The sequence below is a fragment of the Adiantum capillus-veneris genome, chromosome 13, assembly GCF_014529385.1.
Source record: "Adiantum capillus-veneris isolate H3 chromosome 13, ASM1452938v2, whole genome shotgun sequence".
Lineage (NCBI taxonomy): Eukaryota > Viridiplantae > Streptophyta > Polypodiopsida > Polypodiales > Pteridaceae > Adiantum > Adiantum capillus-veneris.
In genome coordinates, this window is record NC_140943.1 from 7,805,486 (window position 1) to 7,825,020 (window position 19,535).

The following is a 19,535-nucleotide window of genomic DNA, read 5'->3' on the forward strand; positions in this document are numbered from 1 at the left end:
CTTGCGTAGGTAATTCCACTCTCGGACAGAGCTTAACATATCTCTTGAGCCGTAATGATGCTTTGCGTACTGATTCATTCTCTTTCTGTTTGAATCTATGGATTTGCGAGATCATGTTGTGAGCAATGCCTTTTGGCGAGAATTATTCAATAAAATCCTCAAACAGCTCGTCTAGGGTCTCAAAATCCCATTTTTCCACCGAGTCGAACCATATAGCTGCATCATCTTCTAGAGTCAATCCAAATCTCGCAAACTGTGTCGCAAAATCTGAAACTTCCTCTGCTCTAATCACTCTTCTAAAAGACGTTAAGTGATCTCTCGGATCTTTATCTCCGGAGTATTTTCTGTTTACCCATTTCTGGACTTGGGATGGTCTAACTCGTCGATTGTCTACAAGTCTAACCAAAGACTCTCCCAATCCTTCTCTCGTTATCGCTCTTGAAGGGAATCTTGGTGGCTCTCTTCTTGGAATTCCTATAGGAATTCTCGTGTTTGGTGGAGGCATTTGTGGTCCTTCATTGACCAAATATCCACCTCTTTCTAGTACAATCTGTGGATTTGAGCTTTCTACAACTTTGTATTCTCGTCCATACGTGTCGACAACTATAGATCTCCATTGACAGTCGACTCCGTATGTGTAGACATATAAGAGCTTGTAATCCGTTATCTCTTCTAGGTATGGATGTGAGCACCTATAAAGATTGACCTCATTGTCGTCAATGTATCTATATAGTCCTTCACTCTCATGACCAATCATCCAAACTCTCTCAACAAGATGGATCTTTATCAATTGCAAGTTTGGAAGATCCATTGTGGGAGGATATTCTTCTATCGTTGGAAGTAGACTTAGTCCACTGTGTTCAAGTTCTTTGGTTAGGGAAAAGTCGAAACTATGTCCAAAACCGCAACCGTTTCGTCACAATTCTCGCAAATTGTCGCTTTTAGACACCCCTAACTTGCGGATGTATTTTGAGGCCTCAAACGATGTTTTTAGGCATGCATTTAGTTAAAGTTTTGCTCTAATATCTGTAGAGCCGCTCTCAGGCTACGTTTTGATATAAAAACTTTTCCGATCCGATACCGTTTGTGAAAGTAATGGCCAAAACAGTGAAAATGAGTTCAAATTCAAATTTTAAAAAATATTTGGGATCTATGTGACACTGTGAACACTTCTATATGGTCAAAGGTACAGTTGGACCCTAAAACTGGCCTAGAGACATCCTACGCGTAGGATGTCTATATGCTCAGAATTTAACAAAATTTGGTTCAGATACTCCCCTCAGCAACACAATGGTATGCTCAGAATTTCATTTGGACCTAAAAATGGCCTTGATACATCCTACGCGTTGTCGTGCTGTGACACGTACATAGTGGGAACGCATGCTACAAGATCTATCTTGTATTTTTTTAGATACATAATTATATTTCTTATAGTGTACATATGCATATTTAAGTATAATAATAAGCCTTCTATCTCATCCTATTATTTTTCTCAAGGGTAACATATCCTTACTTTACCATCAGAAAATACTATGGGAAAAGCATCAATAGCTCCGCCTCTTTAACTTGGGGCAAAAAGCATTGATTCTTTATTTCTATTATTTCATTATCATCTCACACCCTAGCTAGATCCTATATTTAGGGTAAACTCCAATATATATATATTCTATGTATTTTTTATACTTTTCTTATATTTCTTTTTAAATAGCTACAAGGAGAGAATCAAATCCTAGTGGGACACTAGGTGGCATGATTTCAAAGATACACTTATTTTAATGCATTATTGCAAGCATGATTACAAAACTTTGTCAAGGAGCAATGTCATGCTTTCATATGGCATGAGGTGTCCTTTGGAATTAAATGAAAGTCTATGCTAAGGAGACCACATGAAGACTTTTTCTGCCATAAATGGACCCTATTTTGGTGAATTTTTTACACAAGGTTCCAATCCGAATTGGAAAACAATTTTAAAATGAAAATCGTAGCTAATGAGCTGAAGTTTTTGCCCATATTTTTACTTTTTTATTTGGAGCCACGGTTGAGGAGATATGATCAAAATACTGGACCCCAGTCTGCCCACATCATGCTGGGACACCTCATTTCCAACTTTTCCAATTCCTGTTCACACTAGCTCCTCTCTTCTTGTGTAAACCCTTGGGGGTTCCCTTCACCTATAAAAGGGGACCTCTTCTTCCTTGGAAGGAACTCAAGCATTCAAGCCATTGATGAGAGGAATTCTCGAGGGAGTGAGTAGTAATGCCTAATTGTACTTAGCCATTAACATAAGCCCAAGCCTACACTTTCTCCTAGAGGGAGACTAGTCATTCTTGCAACAAGCTAACCTTGGAAGATCAACTCTAATCAAAGAAGGTCTTGCACTTGGTGTATCAATCAAAGTGGAATTATCCACTCTTCTTCTCTCTCCCATCAATAATGGTGCCGAAGGGTTTCAAGTAAGATGTGTTCTACATTGATGTTTTCTTGATTTCTTGTTGTTTTTATTTTCATCTCTAATCCAACATATATATATATATATATATATATATATATATATATATATATATATATATATATATATTTATATATATATATATATATATATATATATATATATATATATATATATATATATATATATATATATATATATATATATATATATATATATATATATATATATATATATATATATATATATATATATATATATATATATATATATATATCTAATCTCATCTCCTTAACCAAACCTATCTCTCTCATTCTTAGTAATTCATCCTCTCTAGGTTCTTGTTAACCCTCACGGCACACGGACACCCTATGATCTATAAACGTTGTATTATTTAGAGTCAGGTACCGGGCTTGTCGGACCAATAGGGAAAGGTAGAGTGATCGTCGATGAGAGGCGCACTTTAATTTGGACATTCAAGGGATTAGTTGGTTAAGCATGGGCGCCCAAGTGTGAATGGGGTGAGCTCCTATAAAAGCCAACTAAACCTAATTTTTACTCATTCTCTCATTTGTGCAATTGAAGAGTGCTCTTGCTCCATCTCCATCTTCTTCTTCTTCACCTCCTTGTGTGTGTGTGTGTGTGAGAGAGAGAGAGAGGGAGAGTGTGTGTGCGATCGAGCATTACGAAGGCACGATGGCGGCGAAGCGGTTGAGCGCGGCACGACTGCAGCTTCTTCTTCATCGCGGCGAGGAATCCACCACGAAGGCGAGCGTAGAGCGGTGAGTGACACACCCTTTGTTTCCTTGAGCTTGCTAGTTTAGGCTTGTTGTGTGCTTGGAGCCGTTTGTGGCTCGCACACGGTGTATTGGCAAGTCCCCGGCAACGGCGCCAAAAATGTGCGCTCCTTGCCGCACTGTCGAAGCAAGGGACTTGCCAATACACCGTGTGCGAGCCACAAACGGCTCCAAGCACACAACAAGCCTAAACTAGCAAGCTCAAGGAAACAAAGGGTGTGTCACTCACCGCTCTACGCTCGCCTTCGTGGTGGATTCCTCGCCGCGATGAAGAAGAAGCTGCAGTCGTGCCGCGCTCAACCGCTTCGCCGCCGTCGTGCCTTCGTAATGCTCGATCGCACACACACTCTCCCTCTCTCTCTCTCACACACACACACACACACAAGGAGGTGAAGAAGAAGAAGATGGAGATGGAGCAAGAGCACTCTTCAATTGCACAAATGAGAGAATGAGTAAAAATTAGGTTTAGTTGGCTTTTATAGGAGCTCACCCCATTCACACTTGGGCGCCCATGCTTAACCAACTAATCCCTTGAATGTCCAAGTTAAAGTGCGCCTCTCATCGACGATCACTCTACCTTTCCCTATTGGTCCGACAAGCCCGGTACCTGACTCTAAATAATACAACGTTTATAGATCATAGGGTGTCTGTGTGCCGTGAGGGTTAACATGCCCCCCTTCCTGATGTAGATTCCGTCCTCGGAAGCTATTGAGTTGAAGCTGGTTCGTCGAGGTGGAAGAGCATTTGAGATGAATGTCCTTAGCCTTCTTAAGTCACTGCAAAATCAAACAACATTGGCACAGTAATTGCATTCTCTTAAAAAGCATATGCAGTTTTAGGTAGACACATTGATTGGTAAAAGAATTTCAAACAATTTGTTAGCAATGAACATTAAATTGCAATGTAATCAAATGCATAAACAGATGTAAAGGTAGAAAATTAAACAAGTCTGGGGTCACTAATTTGACGGTCGAAAAGCACTAGAGATCGAATATTAATACCATGGGTAAGCTTCTTAATTTTCTGTGGTCAATTAAGTTGTTTAATCGCGAGAGCCAAGTATTCATGTTCGAGGGCTGACTAGAGGCTATATCTAGAAGACTTTGTAGTTAAGCTACCATAAAAGGAATTTCTCATGAAATCATCACCTGACTGATTACTTTTTCTTTGACCCCCCAAAGTCGTTTCACACTGATTCAATTTTGATGTGTGTGCTTATTTTGTATGCCTTGGGTTTTTTGCTTTTCAAGGAAAAGCGCCCACACTGGGAACCTCTAGGGCTCTAGTACCATAGGCGATACATGTGAGTGAAGTACCAATTCAAGCTGAGATTTCTCTTCCAGCTTAAAATTTTACATTGTGGCACTTTGATTTTTTGTTTGTTCATTTTCAGCATTTTAATTTTGTAACTTTGGGGGGCCATATAACACTGTTACCCTCCCAGGCTCATCACATTAGTAAACTCCCTTTATAATACTTACGCTAAAGGTCAATAGGGTTAAGCCCACTAGAAAGCCCTAGTACATTTCATACAATGCTGCCTAAATCGGATTAAGAACCTAAGTAACCATTGTTTATTAGGAAGGCATTCCCCATGGTATTAAGAGAAGATTTCTAATACCTAGCTTGGTCAAACTAGCTTAGTCAGACTGCTTGATTTTTACACCTAAACAAGTGATTATGACAAAACATTACATTGAATTAAATGTTTGATACTAAGCAAATGCGCTGAATATTATGCTACCAATCACAATCAAAGCAGACAAACATGGATGCAAAAAGATAAGGGCAATGCTAATGGACAAGAAACACCTGTTTGTGTTGATGGTCGTGCTTGATTTGAAGGTTCCATGAAGATCCAAATCCTATCAATAGCAACACGCTCCTGTACACACTAGGAAACAAAAGAAATACCTCCAGGAGGCACATTAGTGGGAAAAGAGAACTTGGCTAATCTCTCAACTCTAAAACAGTCATGACATAGGTTTCTGTTTCAGTGTACCAAATGTGACATTTGTAGGTCCGAGTCAATGTTTTGACTTTAATGTGCATACTCGTTTGCTAATTGCTCTTGCTCCTTTTTTTTTTTTTGTGAGTATAAAGCTTTATATGTACATTCCCTAAGATCGGAGATTAAGAGGTCAGGGAAAAAGGTTGAGAGGGAAACAAATGAATGATGACTGTCAGCAAACACTCCCCCCTTCCTTGGGTAGATCATACCGTTTGAAAGGAGCTTGTCACCCTTTGAAACCAATTGTTCCAGTTGGTAATAGGTGAGGATTTTTGCTAGTAGTTTGTTATTACCCTAGGTGCCTTGTCAAGCTGCAAGGGTGGTAAGGTACTCTCCCAGGATCGAACTTGAAGTGGTTCATCAGGTGATTCTTGAACACTGGGAGGTGTGGATTCTTTTGTAGCTTCATGGAGGTCCACTACTATAGATGGAGGCTGTGTAGAAGCTTTTACCTCTATGGATGTATTACATGAGGAGCTAAAAGCTTCATGGGACTCCCCCCTTCCTGAGCTAGGTGGAACAAATCGTTCTTTCTTTGGTACCCAAACTAACTTGGGAGCGGGTGTGTAGCATTCTGTGATTTTTTTCTTTTCACGATCATTGATTCGTTTTGGAGCTACGGGATTGGGCTCACTTGGGTCAGGTGATAGGTAAGAGCACAATCTACGTTTTGGCACCCAGATTTGATCATTTCCTTGATAGTAGCCTTGGGCTTCCAATAGTCGTTTAGGGATCCATCGCAACATTTTCTTACTTTTCTTGGAGCGAGTGGTACGTTTCTTACAAGGCTTCTGTTTTTTAGCACTAGCTATGGTCACTAAAGAAGCTTTAGGGACCCACTTGTATGTTTTCTTCGTTACATTAGGATGAGTCTTGTCGGAAGCGATATGCATTGCTTGTAGCATATTTAAGGGTACATGCATTTCATCCCCCTCAGGTGTTACCCAGGTCGTCCCCCTATTTCCCCAAGTGTCTATGGTTGATGCTAGGTGGACCCAATCCACACTGTCTGATTCCGTCATACCCGGTAACACATCCATGTAAGGAGAATCTTGGCCAATGTCTGTATCCTTCTTACAAGTGTAACAATATTGTAGTGGGGCTGAGTGAACTGTGGTGTCAGAGTGATGATTAATAATGGTTTTACTCCCTAAGGGGTGTACCTTATCAGTCACCAAATCCACTCTAAGGACAGAGTCTTGGAATTGCAAATAGACATGATTTTTAGACCAATCATGAACCATTTGTGCTTCCCTCATGAATGGTCGTATGTCGTACCTTGTGTCCTAGAACTTTGATCTTAAGATCCTTGAGCATCCCCATAGGTTTGGCTATGGTACCATTTGCCATCTTTACCACAATGTTAGTAACACTGAGGAGGGGTTTTCCCATGGATTCCCAACAATCTTTTGTAACGATGCTAACTCCCGCACCACCATCAAGAATTCCCTTTATAGTTAATCCCTTGGTAGTGATGGGTAGGGTCGCATTAGACTCGTCGCCTTCAAAATACTTCCCTAATTCGTTAATGGGTACCTCGATCACAGACTCGTGTCCATCTAAGTCAAGTGATTGCACATGATTTTCCTCATCAATCATAATCGAGTCAGGCCTATTTGGTTGCGCAAACTGCGGTAATCCCGTTCGTAACTCTCCGTTAAGGAATGCTAGAAGTGCAAGGAATAACTCAGGATCTCCATACAGCTTTGCTATGATCGTGGTTCGGACCTCAGAAGACATGAAGTCCACTAGTTTGGCAACATTCATTGGTGTTTTGCAGGGTGTAGGTCCTTGACTAGGAACTGGTGAGGATGGAATCTCATATTCCTCAATGGGATCAGGTATTCCTTCGTTAAACATCCTTTCCAACAAGAAGGGTGTATGCTCACTTTCTGATGTCCTATCCTCACTCCCTTCTTGGATGATACTAGATATGGCTAACGGTCTATGGTTCATGTGGGGTGGATGAACTTGCGTGGGAAACACTGTGTCATCAATTTTGACCTGCATGGGTTCTGGTTCTAGTTTCCTTTGAGTCTCCTCCACTAAACCTCTTAGATGTTTCACCTGCTCAATCTCGTCTACTGGGTTTGGGTACGTCCCAATCTTCTTTTTACGATTCTTCCCTTTTTGCCCCTGCGGTTTATCTTGGGGGTCTTGGATTGGATTTGGAAACACTTGTGGTGTTTTCAGAGGCTCTTTATGGTTTTCTCTCATTCGGTTTTCATTTGGTTCCATGTTACGGTTTTCTTTGTCGGTCTTTCCCTTTGTGGTATTGGTTCTAGTCTCCATTGTCTCGACTGAATCTGAATCATCCTCGAGGTCATTCATATACACGGGGTCATCTCCTGTTCCTATGTTTGTTTTGGAACTTGGCTTTGAATTTTCCGTATTCTGTGACTTCTTCCTTCGTGTCTTCTTTTTCTTTGCTTGGATAAATGAAATGGTATCTCTCTCTTCGAGGATATGTCTTGGCCCTTGAAGCATGGACCGTGTAATCGCATAAGCGGGTGCAACGGGTGGTATTGGCGATGTCACACTAGCAATTTCGACCAAATTCAGGGGTGTGATTTTAGGCGCATTTGGGTTATAGGGGCATTGGGCAATCAAGTGATCTATGCCACAACGATTACATGTGAGTATTGGCATTGCAGACGTGCTCCCTTGATTCATTTGCATCTGTGCAGCATTCTTTTGCAGCCTAATAGGGCACTCCGCTACTCGATGTGGTCCACCACACTCGTAGCATTGAAGAGGTGGCCTCCTAGCCTGGGTGTTGATATTTTGACCTCTGGATGCGAGAGCAGCAGCTTGATAAACCGGCTTGACTTGTCCCCAACACTCTTCCATGTAGTATATAGGACATTCTTCCAATGTATCAAGTCCGTAGGCAATACTAGTGTCTATTTCCTCCTCACAGCTATCTGGATAAGCATTTGATGGCTCGCAACCCACTTGGTTCATAGGGGCGACTCTTGGATGCGGGGGCTGCGGTCCTAGCACAGGAGGTGGTAGCGGTGTAGCTTGTACAACATTTTGAGATCTAGGGACCATGTGTTGCGGTAGTTGCTCAACAGGTGGAGTAGGCATCAATACAGGAGCTCGAGGTGCATCTGTCCAGGCTACAGGTGGTCTATTTGCCATCATACGTTTGATCATTAAACAATCCTTAGCTTGGTGACCATACCTACCACATGCGTTGCAAGTTCCATTAAATTTTACTCTAAATGTAGGGCACTCACTAGTGCTATGTGGACCTAAGCAAATGGAACACCATTGTTGCTCCCTTCTTGGATGCATGTGACTATTTTGAGGGGGTCGATTATCCTTAAGAGACTCTTGGATTGCCTTGGTGAGGTCTGTCAAGAATGTCTCAAATACCTTTGGCTCATTGGCAATGGGCTTTGCAGTCATGGGTTCATACTCAATGGCTTGTGAGCTAGTGGATCTCGTGTCAGTAGACACCCTCATGCCTGCTATCATCAAGTTGTCCTCTAATTGGATTGCATTGGCAGTGACATCTTCCCAGGTTGTGATACCTCTAATCACTAGTCCATTATAGATTCCTTCATTCCTCAACCCTCGAATGAATCGATCAAGCAGTTGGTTATTGTTGAAGCGCTCATTTACAGGGCAACGAGAGTTTAAGTGCTTTAGACGACTAATGAAGTCCCTTACTGACTCTCCTTCCTTACGTTCGGCCTTCTGTAGCTGAGATGCTACACCCCAAAGCACACCTTCTCGTATGTACTCCTTTAGAAACAACCGTCGAAGGGTAGGGTAGATTGTTTTCTCGTCCACCCTTAGGGTCCTATACCAATCTCCAGCCTTCCCACTTAATGTCAAGCTTAAGGCATTGCACTTATGTAGTTCGTTGCGTTCCCCTAAGGAATCACATACTTGTTCAAACACTTCAATGTGTTTTCTAGCATCTTCGTCCCCATTAAATTTTTGCGTGAGTTTGGCAATTTGTACTGCCTTACTTCTAGGCTCTCTATCAGATGCATGACGCATATTTTCCGCGATAGATCAACCTATGGTTTGAGCAAACGCTGCCAAGTCACCTATGTGAGGAGGCAGGGCCGGTGGAGGTACTCTTGGAACCATATGTGGGAGAGGAACGGGTACCGATCTTGGCATATGTGTGGATGATGCAGGATATGGAACATAACCGGGCATAGGTCCACTCGGATAAGGGCTAGGGAGCGGCACTCGAGGAGCATAAGCAAGTGGTACAATTGGAGGTGTGGGGGCCATGTGTGCATAAGGGGCTAGAGGCACATACGGTCGAGGCCCCATATTAGGTACTACGACACTAGGTAGTGGCACTGCGCTAACCGTAGATGTCATCGGTACATTCTCTGTCAGGCTTATCCCTGGAGTGAGCACTGTGTTTTCCTTGATAGAGGGTTGAGCCAAGTTAGGGAAGCTAAAGTTTTCGCTCGGAGGCTCAGATTGCATAGAGACCCCAGGTGAAATGACGTAAGATGGGTTCATGGGACTCATTAGAGGAGTCTCCATTTGTGATAGAGTAGGCTGTTGAGCCTTGCTCGTATCCAGAAATCTCATGGGGCCAGTTGAGAGTATATTTACCCCTCGGTTTTGCCTTTCTGATTGAATAATGCCATGGATAACATTACAGATCATTTTCTGTTGATCTTCGATGCTCGTGGCACTAGAGGTGGATTGTACAATCTCTATCCATCCTACATGGTAGGCGTGGCCAGAGTGTAGATCCGTCAACACCTCATTGTGGAGGTCGTATGTCCAATGATCATTAATGAACAATCCTTCTAGAGTCGACGTGTTAACGATTTCTTGTGAGGTAGAAGCAATGTTGCTCCCCATGGTTTTACTTGTCACCAACGGTACTCTAGAGGGAACTTCTGAAGGAGGCAGCTCAACAGGGCCTTCTTGGTAAGAAGTTGGTAGGATATCCACATGGACACTCTTTGGGGGTGTGGGATCCACGTGCGATGTGAAAGGAGAGTCCACTTCCCCACCCCCTTCGTGTGCTTCATTTGCATCAGGTTCCGAGCGAGTAGCTCTACCTAATGTTTCCATGAAACGGCTAAACATACTAGTACTAGGCTGTGGAGCTTCGGGAGGTGCATGGCCTTCTCTCTCAGTGTTTTGGGTAGGGTATGCTTCCATGATTTCTGAGTCGGAGGAGGAATCACTAGCGGCTATTTTAGGGTCTTGGGTGGTGCTACCTTGTGTCCCCGCTGAGGGTCTAGAGCTTATCATGGATGGGTAATGGGTGTCCTTATGAACAGAGGCACTCTCAATATGCTCGTGTTCTAGCACCCGCCCAGAGCGTAAGTGCATGTGCTTTTGATACCCTAAGGTGTCAAAAAGCTGCTCTAGGAGGCCTTGTGACTAGTTTTTAGCGTGTTTTTTGTTTGTTTTTTTGCTAGATTTTTTAGAGCGTGTCGTGGAATGGGCCGTGTGATAGCTCGAAACGAGCGTATCGGTCAGAGGGTCGTGCCGTGCTTTACAGCCCTCCGTTTGGTCACTCTATGCCCTCGGAATCCCTAAAACTGTCAATTTCCAGTAGGGAACTAGGCCCAAACTAGAAAGTCTAAGGGTGCAAGTGGGAAGAGAAAGGAGGAGAGTGGAGGACTTGTCCCACATGCTCTCATTCTCTCTTGAGGGAGTAGGGTATATATATAAGAGTGAGTCTAGTATATATCATAAGACTGAGGACTGAGGCCTGGGCTTGGGCTTGGGCTTGGGCTTGGGAAAATGATCCCGATCTATCTTTTATTGCAGAAAAAACGCAGGAATTGCAGAAAATTGCAGAAATTGAAAACGCCGAACTTGAAATTGCAGAAATTGAAAAAACGCAGACAATAGCAGAAATTGAAACTTGACAGCAAATGCAGAAAACGCAAAAAACAAAAATCTCCACACACTCCTTCCCTGCCTTTCCTATGATAGAAATTGCACCACAAGGAAGCGTAAAGTGCTAACCAAGCTTAGTGTAGGGCATATCCCCGACAGCGGCGCCAAAAATGTGCGCTCCTTGCCACACTGTCGAAGCAAGGGACTTGCCAATACACCGTGTGCGAGCCACAAACGGCTCCAAGCACACAACAAGCCTAAACTAGCAAGCTCAAGGAAACAAAGGGTGTGTCACTCACCGCTCTACGCTCGCCTTCGTGGTGGATTCCTTGCCGCGATGAAGAAGAAGCTGCAGTCGTGCCGCGCTCAACCGCTTCGCCGCCGTCGTGCCTTCGTAATGCTCGATCGCACACACACTCTCCCTCTCTCTCTCTCTCACACACACACACACAAGGAGGTGAAGAAGAAGAAGATGGAGATGGAGCAAGAGCACTCTTCAATTGCACAAATGAGAGAATGAGTAAAAATTAGGTTTAGTTGGCTTTTATAGGAGCTCACCCCATTCACACTTGGGCGCCCATGCTTAACCAACTAATCCCTTGAATGTCCAAGTTAAAGTGCGCCTCTCATCGACGATCACTCTACCTTTCCCTATTGGTCCGACAAGCCCGGTACCTGACTCTAAATAATACAACGTTTATAGATCATAGGGTGTCCGTGTGCCGTGAGGGTTAACAGTTCTCTTTGCTACAGGTACATCTCTCCCCGCAGTATCCTTATTGCCTACGGGCAAGAATAGGGCTTGGGAGGGAAAATTCTCATTTCTTCACTTCTCTCATATCTACATTTCTCACATACTATCCTAGATGAATAACCCACATGATGATCATTTCTATCGCTTTCACTCTGTACGATCTATTAGAATTAACGTATGGATTAGCCGTAAAATACACTTTCAACAACGTACAGTGTTTCTCTTTGGCCCAGAAAGGCTCAATGAAATACTTCTATCACCGGATCCCATCATACTACCCATGATATGATATGACCATAGCCTTGATGTTTTCATCTTTGTGTTATTTTGACATTTTCTTTTGTGTTCTTTCTTTGTGCGTGTGAGTGCAAGAGAGAATGGGTGGGCTTCTTTGATTGTACTTCTTTCCAAACCCTAGTCTTCATGGCATCTATGGTTTAACTCCTTCATATAGTTTTTGTCGAGTTCTCTCACAAACTCTCACAGCCATAAGCCCGGTGCTTTCCTGGCAAGACCGCAAATTTCTCGACATATTTTTGGTGAACCCGACGCGAATCTGCTAGGGTGAGAGTTTGTGGGTAACCATGGGTGATCATGTTGAGCAACAGGGTATGCATTTTGACCCAACAACAATGCAAATGTTTCAAGCATTTGCAATGTTCATGCAACAACAACATGCTACTGAAAGAAGGGAGATTTCAGCAACGAAGGCCATACAAGCGGTCGTCAACTGAATGGATCAGTTCAATGGAAAAGATGTAACCAAGTACTTACACGAGTATGTGAAGGAGATGGAGTTGCATCGCGTGTCAGAAGGTGAGATGATTCAAAGCTTTGAGCTAGTTGTTGCTCCAGAAATTAGGGAGCATGTTAGGGCAATTAAAGATGGGCATGGGAGAAATTGGGAAGAACTCAAAGTAGCTTTAAAGGAGGAATATTTCATGGAGGACTCGGAGAGAGTGACCAAAAGGACATTCTTAGAATGGGTAGTCAAGCCAAAGCAAGGACTATCAATAACAGAGCTACTTAGGGAATTTGAGCGGCGCTATGCACAACTCACTAGGACAGAAAGGGCCACACTAGATGCAGAGAAGACAGATCTTTTCTTACAAGCTGCAGGTAAAGAGTTTCAAGAAAATTTGGAGCTTCTTCTTGAAGATAAAGATGCTGAGCAAGGACTAAAGACCGACTGGAATGAGGTTGAAGGTGCTGTCTCACTGCTTGCCAAACGACAAAGAAGAAGGGACAAGATGGTAGTAAACACTACAAGTCCTTCCACCTCAACTTCTGACAAAATGGTAAAGCCTACTTTTATCGCTCCCAAGTTTGATGAGTCCATGCTAGATGAGCTTGTGAAGGGAATGCGTGACTTGAAGGTGAAGTTTGCAAAGCTTGAAGAAAAAGGCCAACCATCAGGGCCACTTCCTAGGCAAAGACAACAGCCCAACGAAGGGTTTGTTAATAGATGTATTTGGTGTGATAGTACAGACCATGTAAGAAGGGATTGTGATGATTTTAGTGATGCTTTGTCAAAAGATGTTGTCTTTTTTAAGGATGGTAAAATCCACTTAAGAGAGACAGGTCTACCCTTGAGAACTAACTTTGGGAAGGGGGGAATGCAAACCTTAGTTGAAGATATGGCAACCAAGCATGCCACCTCTTCAGTTGAGGCAGCTACTTATGGAGTAAAAATTGAACATGTTTGTGATGAAGAGGTGAATGACCATCATGGACAAATTTGGCCAAATGTCATGCAATTAGCTAAAAAGGGAAAGCTTACAAAAGAGATTCTACATGAAGCAGGTGATTGCATACGTCTAGAAACAGGATGGAATGATCCAGTGGACTCATTGTCAGTGCATGCCTACATTACAAAATGCCAACAAAATGAGGCAATTGTAGAAGAGAAGCGCAGACCTGAGAATGCTGATGAAGGACCATCAAAAAGAGATTCTAGAAGTGGGGGAAGAAGCGACTCAATGCCTTCTCAAACACCCTCAACACAAGGAGCATCTCCACCTGAAGTACTCATGGAGGAGTCTACAACAGGAAAGAAGAAAGAGCCAACGAAAGGTAAGACAAAAGGTCCAACTTATAAACTACAATCTGATATTGAGGTTGCTACAGATTTAAAGAATGTCTTGGAGGAAAGGATCTTGAATAGCAAGATTGAGTTTACTCTGGGAGAAGTTCTTGGCATTGCAAAGCGTGAATTCCATGAGGAGATCATTGACATCATCAAGAGGAAGAGGCAAACCCTTGCTGAAGTTTCTCGTCCATAGGTTGAAGGGGAAACCTCAAAGACACAAGGGATGCAACTGCAAAATAAGGAGAATGATGGAGCTGTGGTAGGATGCTACCAATCTAGTGGGAGAGTGAAGCAAGTGTATTTCTCAAATGATGATGAAGAAGTTGAAGATATTCCTAGGAGTTACTCTTCACGAAGTCATTGGGCAAGGGCTACTACAGAAACTTTGGTCAATGTAGGTGATCTTGAAGAGCCATTTGTTGCCTTGATTGACCATGGTTCAGAAATAAACATAATGTCAAAGAGTCTCTACAACAAGTGCAAATGGCCGATGGACACAAATCATGGTTGGATGGTAAAAGTGGCAAACAATTCATCCGGTGAATTGTATGCAGCATGTCCAAGTGTGAAGGTGACAATAGGTGATGTAAAGATTGACCAAAACTTCTTTGTTCAGGATACATCTTCATATCATCTCATCCTTGGACAACCCTACATTGTGGGAGTTTGAATGGAAACAAAGGTAATGGACGATGGTTCAGCATATGCTAGAATACGTAGCAAAGATGGTAAACGAGCTGTCCAATTTCTCACAGTCTGTGTAAACCATGAAAGAAATCGTGACAACCTCAGAGAACATCCTCTACCAAAGGTAAGCAAAGAGTTTCATGATCATAGAGAAATGATGGGTTTTGGCCAAGTACCATTGTAAAGCGGGATTGCAGTGATACAGAAAGAAAAAGGGTCTCGCCTGATCCAAAAATAGGTGAAACTTTTTCGATGAGCTCTTTGGTAACAAGGAATGGATCAGTATGTTTTACAAAACTTGAAGATTTGAAGAGATATGAGAGGCAATATGTGCATAATGTACAAATAGGCATGAAAAAGAGTGGGTTGCTAAAGCCTACTGAAAATGTTTTGGGTTTGTGTGAACAAGTTTCTTTTGTAGATACTATGGGTGAGCTTGATGCTATAATGAGGTCTAATTTGCATCTTGAAAATGAAGTTGTGGAAGTTTGCTCTATGGAAATGTATCAAGTAATAGAAGCCTTTAAAGTTCAAAGCCAAACAGTCGGCCCAGAAGTCCATGTTGAAACTAAATACAAGAGTGTAGCAAAGAAGGTGAAACCAGTAGCTTCACCCTTACCACCCAACAACAAGGAAAAGATTGAACAGGCTTCTTTACAACCAAGTTTGCGGAATCCTAAAAAGATCGGGCATACCTTCACAAAGGAGTCCTTTCAAGAGTTACAGATTGGTTGCGAGGAGTTTCTAACACAGGAGGAGACAAAGTGCTTCAAAGAAATGCTTTCAAAGCATGGTAAGGCTTTTGCATTTGAGCCACATGAGATAGGATGTGTTGATCCTTATATTGTAGCTCCTATGGTAATTTTCACAATACCTCATGTGCCTTGGAATCTGCGGCCTATTCCGGTTCCAAAGGCTCATTTGCCAAATTTAGTAGAGCTACTGAATGAGAAAATCAAAATGGGAATCTTGGAGCTTTCTTGTGCTCCATACTCAAACAGGTGGTTCACAATTCCAAAGAAGAATGGTTCTCTACGCTTCATCCAAGATATGCAACCAGTGAACAAGGTGACAATTAAAAATGTAGGTACAGGTCCAATTGTGGATGAATTTGTAGAGGCGTTTGCAGGGAGGGCAATCTACTCAATGGGGGATCTCTACTCAGGGTATGATCAATTTCAGCTTGCAATCAAAAGCAGAGACTTGACAACCATGAGGACACCTTTGGGTTTGGTAAGGATGTGTACCTTGCCACAGGGAGTAACCAACTCGGTTGCACATATGATGAATGGGATGAATAAGGTCTTACGTGACTTTATTCCTCAAATCACAATGCCTTTCATTGATGATTTGCCTATCAAAGGATGTGAAGAAAGTGACAAAGATGAAGCTTTGGATCTCAAGGGATGTCGCAGGTTTGTGGTAAATCACATAAATGATTGTGATAAAATTTTGTCTAGGTTGGAAGAAGTGAATCTTACATTGTCAGGGAAAAAGTCTATGTTTGGTGTCAAAGAAGTGCTCATTGTGGGGCACATGTGCGGGCCATATGGTAGGAAACCTTGTCCATCAAAGGTAGATGCCATCCAAAGAATGAAAGAAACATGCACTAGCATCACTAAGGTTAGAAGGTTTCTGGGAGCATGTGTCTTCTATGTTATTTGGATTCCACATTATGCACATGTAGCTGATCCTCTTTATCAGCTGCTTAGAAAGAATCAAAAGTTTAAATGGACAGAAGCACATGTAAAATCCATGAAAAATCTAAAGGAGTTACTCCAGTCAACAATGACTTTGAGAAAGGTAGACTATGAGTGTCAAAGGCCAGTGATTGTGACAGTAGATACCAGTCCTACAAGGATTGGATGGGCAATAGGGCAAGATGACAAAGCAGGACACAGGTATGTGGTAAGATTTGGAGCAAAGGTACTAAGTGCTCGCCAAAGAAACTATCCACAGATAAAGAGAGAGTTATGGGGTATGGTTACAGCCTTGAAAAGTGGGAAAGAGTACCTAATTGGTGCATGTGTGGTTGTAGAAATAGATTGTCTACCACTTCTTGGGATGATTACAAGCTGCTCAACACCAGACATTGCTATGTTGCGGTGGATTGCCTACATTAAGTCCTTAAATCCCGAGTTTAAGCACATTGCAGGTAAAGAAAATACAGTGGCAGATATGCTATCAAGGGCAAGGTATGAAGATGAGTCGCAAATGATTGATGAGGGAGATGATGTAGGCACAAAATTCTATTCTATCTCTCATGTCAAAGGTAACAATGTCTGCATGACTAATTCACTTGAATTGTTCTTGAAAGATCTTTATGAAGGTGATTGGCTTTCTATTGGAAGGTACTTGAGTACTCTAACAAAACAGGATGATTGGTCTGAACAAGAATTCAAGAGGATACGCAGGAAAGCATATGGGTACTTTTTAAGGGATGGTTACTTGTGGAAGCATCCTAAGAAAAAGGGTGCTACACCACAACGGGTTATATGTAAAAAAGAGACTCAAGTAAAGCTCATGCAAGAATTTCATGAGAGTCTATGGGCTGGACACAGGGGTGTGTGGGCAAACTTCTCCAAGTTGAAAGAAAAATACTGGTGGAAGGGTATGTATAAAGATGTATCTCAGTTTGTAGAGTCATGTGTAACTTGTCAAATGTATTCAAATGTTCGACATCGTGATGAATTGCACCCTACATATCCACTAGCCATGCACTATAAATGGGTTGTGGATCTAGTCACGATGCCTTTAGGACTCTGGCAGATGAGATACTTGGTTCTTGCACGAGAGGACCTAACTAACCAGGTTGAAGGAAGAGCATTAAGAGCTAAGACCACAGAAGCTGTGTGCAAATTCCTTCTTGATGAGGTGATTTGCCGTTATGGTTGTGTGGGAAAAATCACTGCAGATCGAGGTGAACTGGATGCCGAAGAAGCAAGGGAGTTCTTTTCTAGATTAGGGATCAAGCTTTCTCTTACTACAGCTTACAACCCTGAAGGCAATGGAAAGAGTGAAAGAGGGCGTCCTCCTATCATCAAAGCTTTGGCCAAGGCTTGCGAAGGAAGAGTTGGTGAGTGGCCAAAATTGTTACCATATGCTTTATGGGCTGATCGTACAACACATAGCTCAGTAACTGGCTACATGCCTGCGGAGCTAATGCATGGTCAAAAGCCAGTGATGCCAATTGAGGATACAATTCCCACATGGAATGTACTACCTTGGCAAGAGGGGCTTAGTAGGGAAGATCTCCTTGCACTGCATATAAGGCAGCTAGAGAGAAGACCTGGAGACATTGAAGCTGCAAAAGAACGACTAAAAAATGCAAGGTTGAAAAACAAGGACTATTTTGATAAGCGACATCGACTCAGGAGCAAAGCAATTGGCAAAGGTGATTGGGTTTTAGTGTATGATAGTAGCCTTGATAACCAGCACATAGTCATGCGTAAGTTCTCAAAAAGATGGTTTGGACCGTATGTTGTAAAGCATGTGCATGAAAATGCTACTTACAGCTTGTCTGAACTAGATGGTACAGAAGTAAAGATTCCCATTGCAGGAAAAAGGATTAAAATGTTTAAGAGAAGAGGAGACAATGATCTAGAAGATATTGATGAGGAAGAAGAGAAAAACACAGGTGAAGATCAAAGTGAACATGAAGCTCTGGAATCATCCAGTGAAGAAGAAGACAAAGAAGATGTACAAGAGGTCTAATCTTACAAAGAGACAATGTGTCACATACCGGAGGATGTGCAGGTTTAGAGGGGGTGGATGTCATGCTGTGACACGTACATAGTGGGAACGCATGCTACAAGATCTATCTTGTATTTTTTTAGATACATAATTATATTTCTTATAGTGTACATATGCATATTTAAGTATAATAATAAGCCTTCTATCTCATCCTATTATTTTTCTCAAGGGTAACATATCCTTACTTTACCATCAAAAAATACTATGGGAAAAGCATCAATAGATCCGCCTCTTTAACTTGGGGCAAAAAGCATTGATTCTTTATTTTTACTATTTCATTATCATCTCACACCCTAGCTAGATCCTATATCTAGGGTAAACTCCAATATATATATATTCTATGTATTTTTTATACTTTTCTTATATTTCTTTTTAAATAGCTACAAGGAGAGAATCAAATCCTAGTGGGACACTAGGTGGCATGATTTCAAAGATACACTTATTTTAATGCATTATTGCAAGCATGATTACAAAACTTTGTCAAGGAGCAATGTCATGCTTTCATATGGCATGAGGTGTCCTTTGGCATTAAATGAAAGTCTAGGCTAAGGAGACCACATGAAGACTTTTTCTGCCATAAATGGACCCTATTTTGGTGAATTTTTTACGCAAGGTTTCAATCCAAATTGGAAAACAATTTTAAATTGAAAATCGTAGCTAATGAGCTGACGTTTTTGCCCATATTTTTACTTTTTTATTTGGAGCTACGGTTGAGGAGATATGATCAAAATACTGGACCCCAGTCTGCCCACATCATGCTGGGACACCTCATTTCCAACTTTTCCAATTCCTGTTCACATTGGCTCCTCTCTTCTTGTGTAAACCCTTGGGGGTTCCCTTCACCTATAAAAGGGGACCTCTTCTTCCTTGGAAGGAACTCAAGCATTCAAGCCATTGATGAGAGGAATTCTCGAGGGAGTGAGTAGTAATGCCTAATTGTACTTAGCCATTAACATAAGCCCAAGCCTACACTTTCTCCTAGAGGGAGACTAGTCATTCTTGCAACAAGCTAACCTTGGAAGATCAACTCTAATCAAAGAAGGTCTTGCACTTGGTGTATCAATCAAAGTGGAATTATCCACTCTTCTTCTCTCTCCCATCAATAATGGTGCCGAAGGGTTTCAAGTAAGATGTGTTCTACATTGATGTTT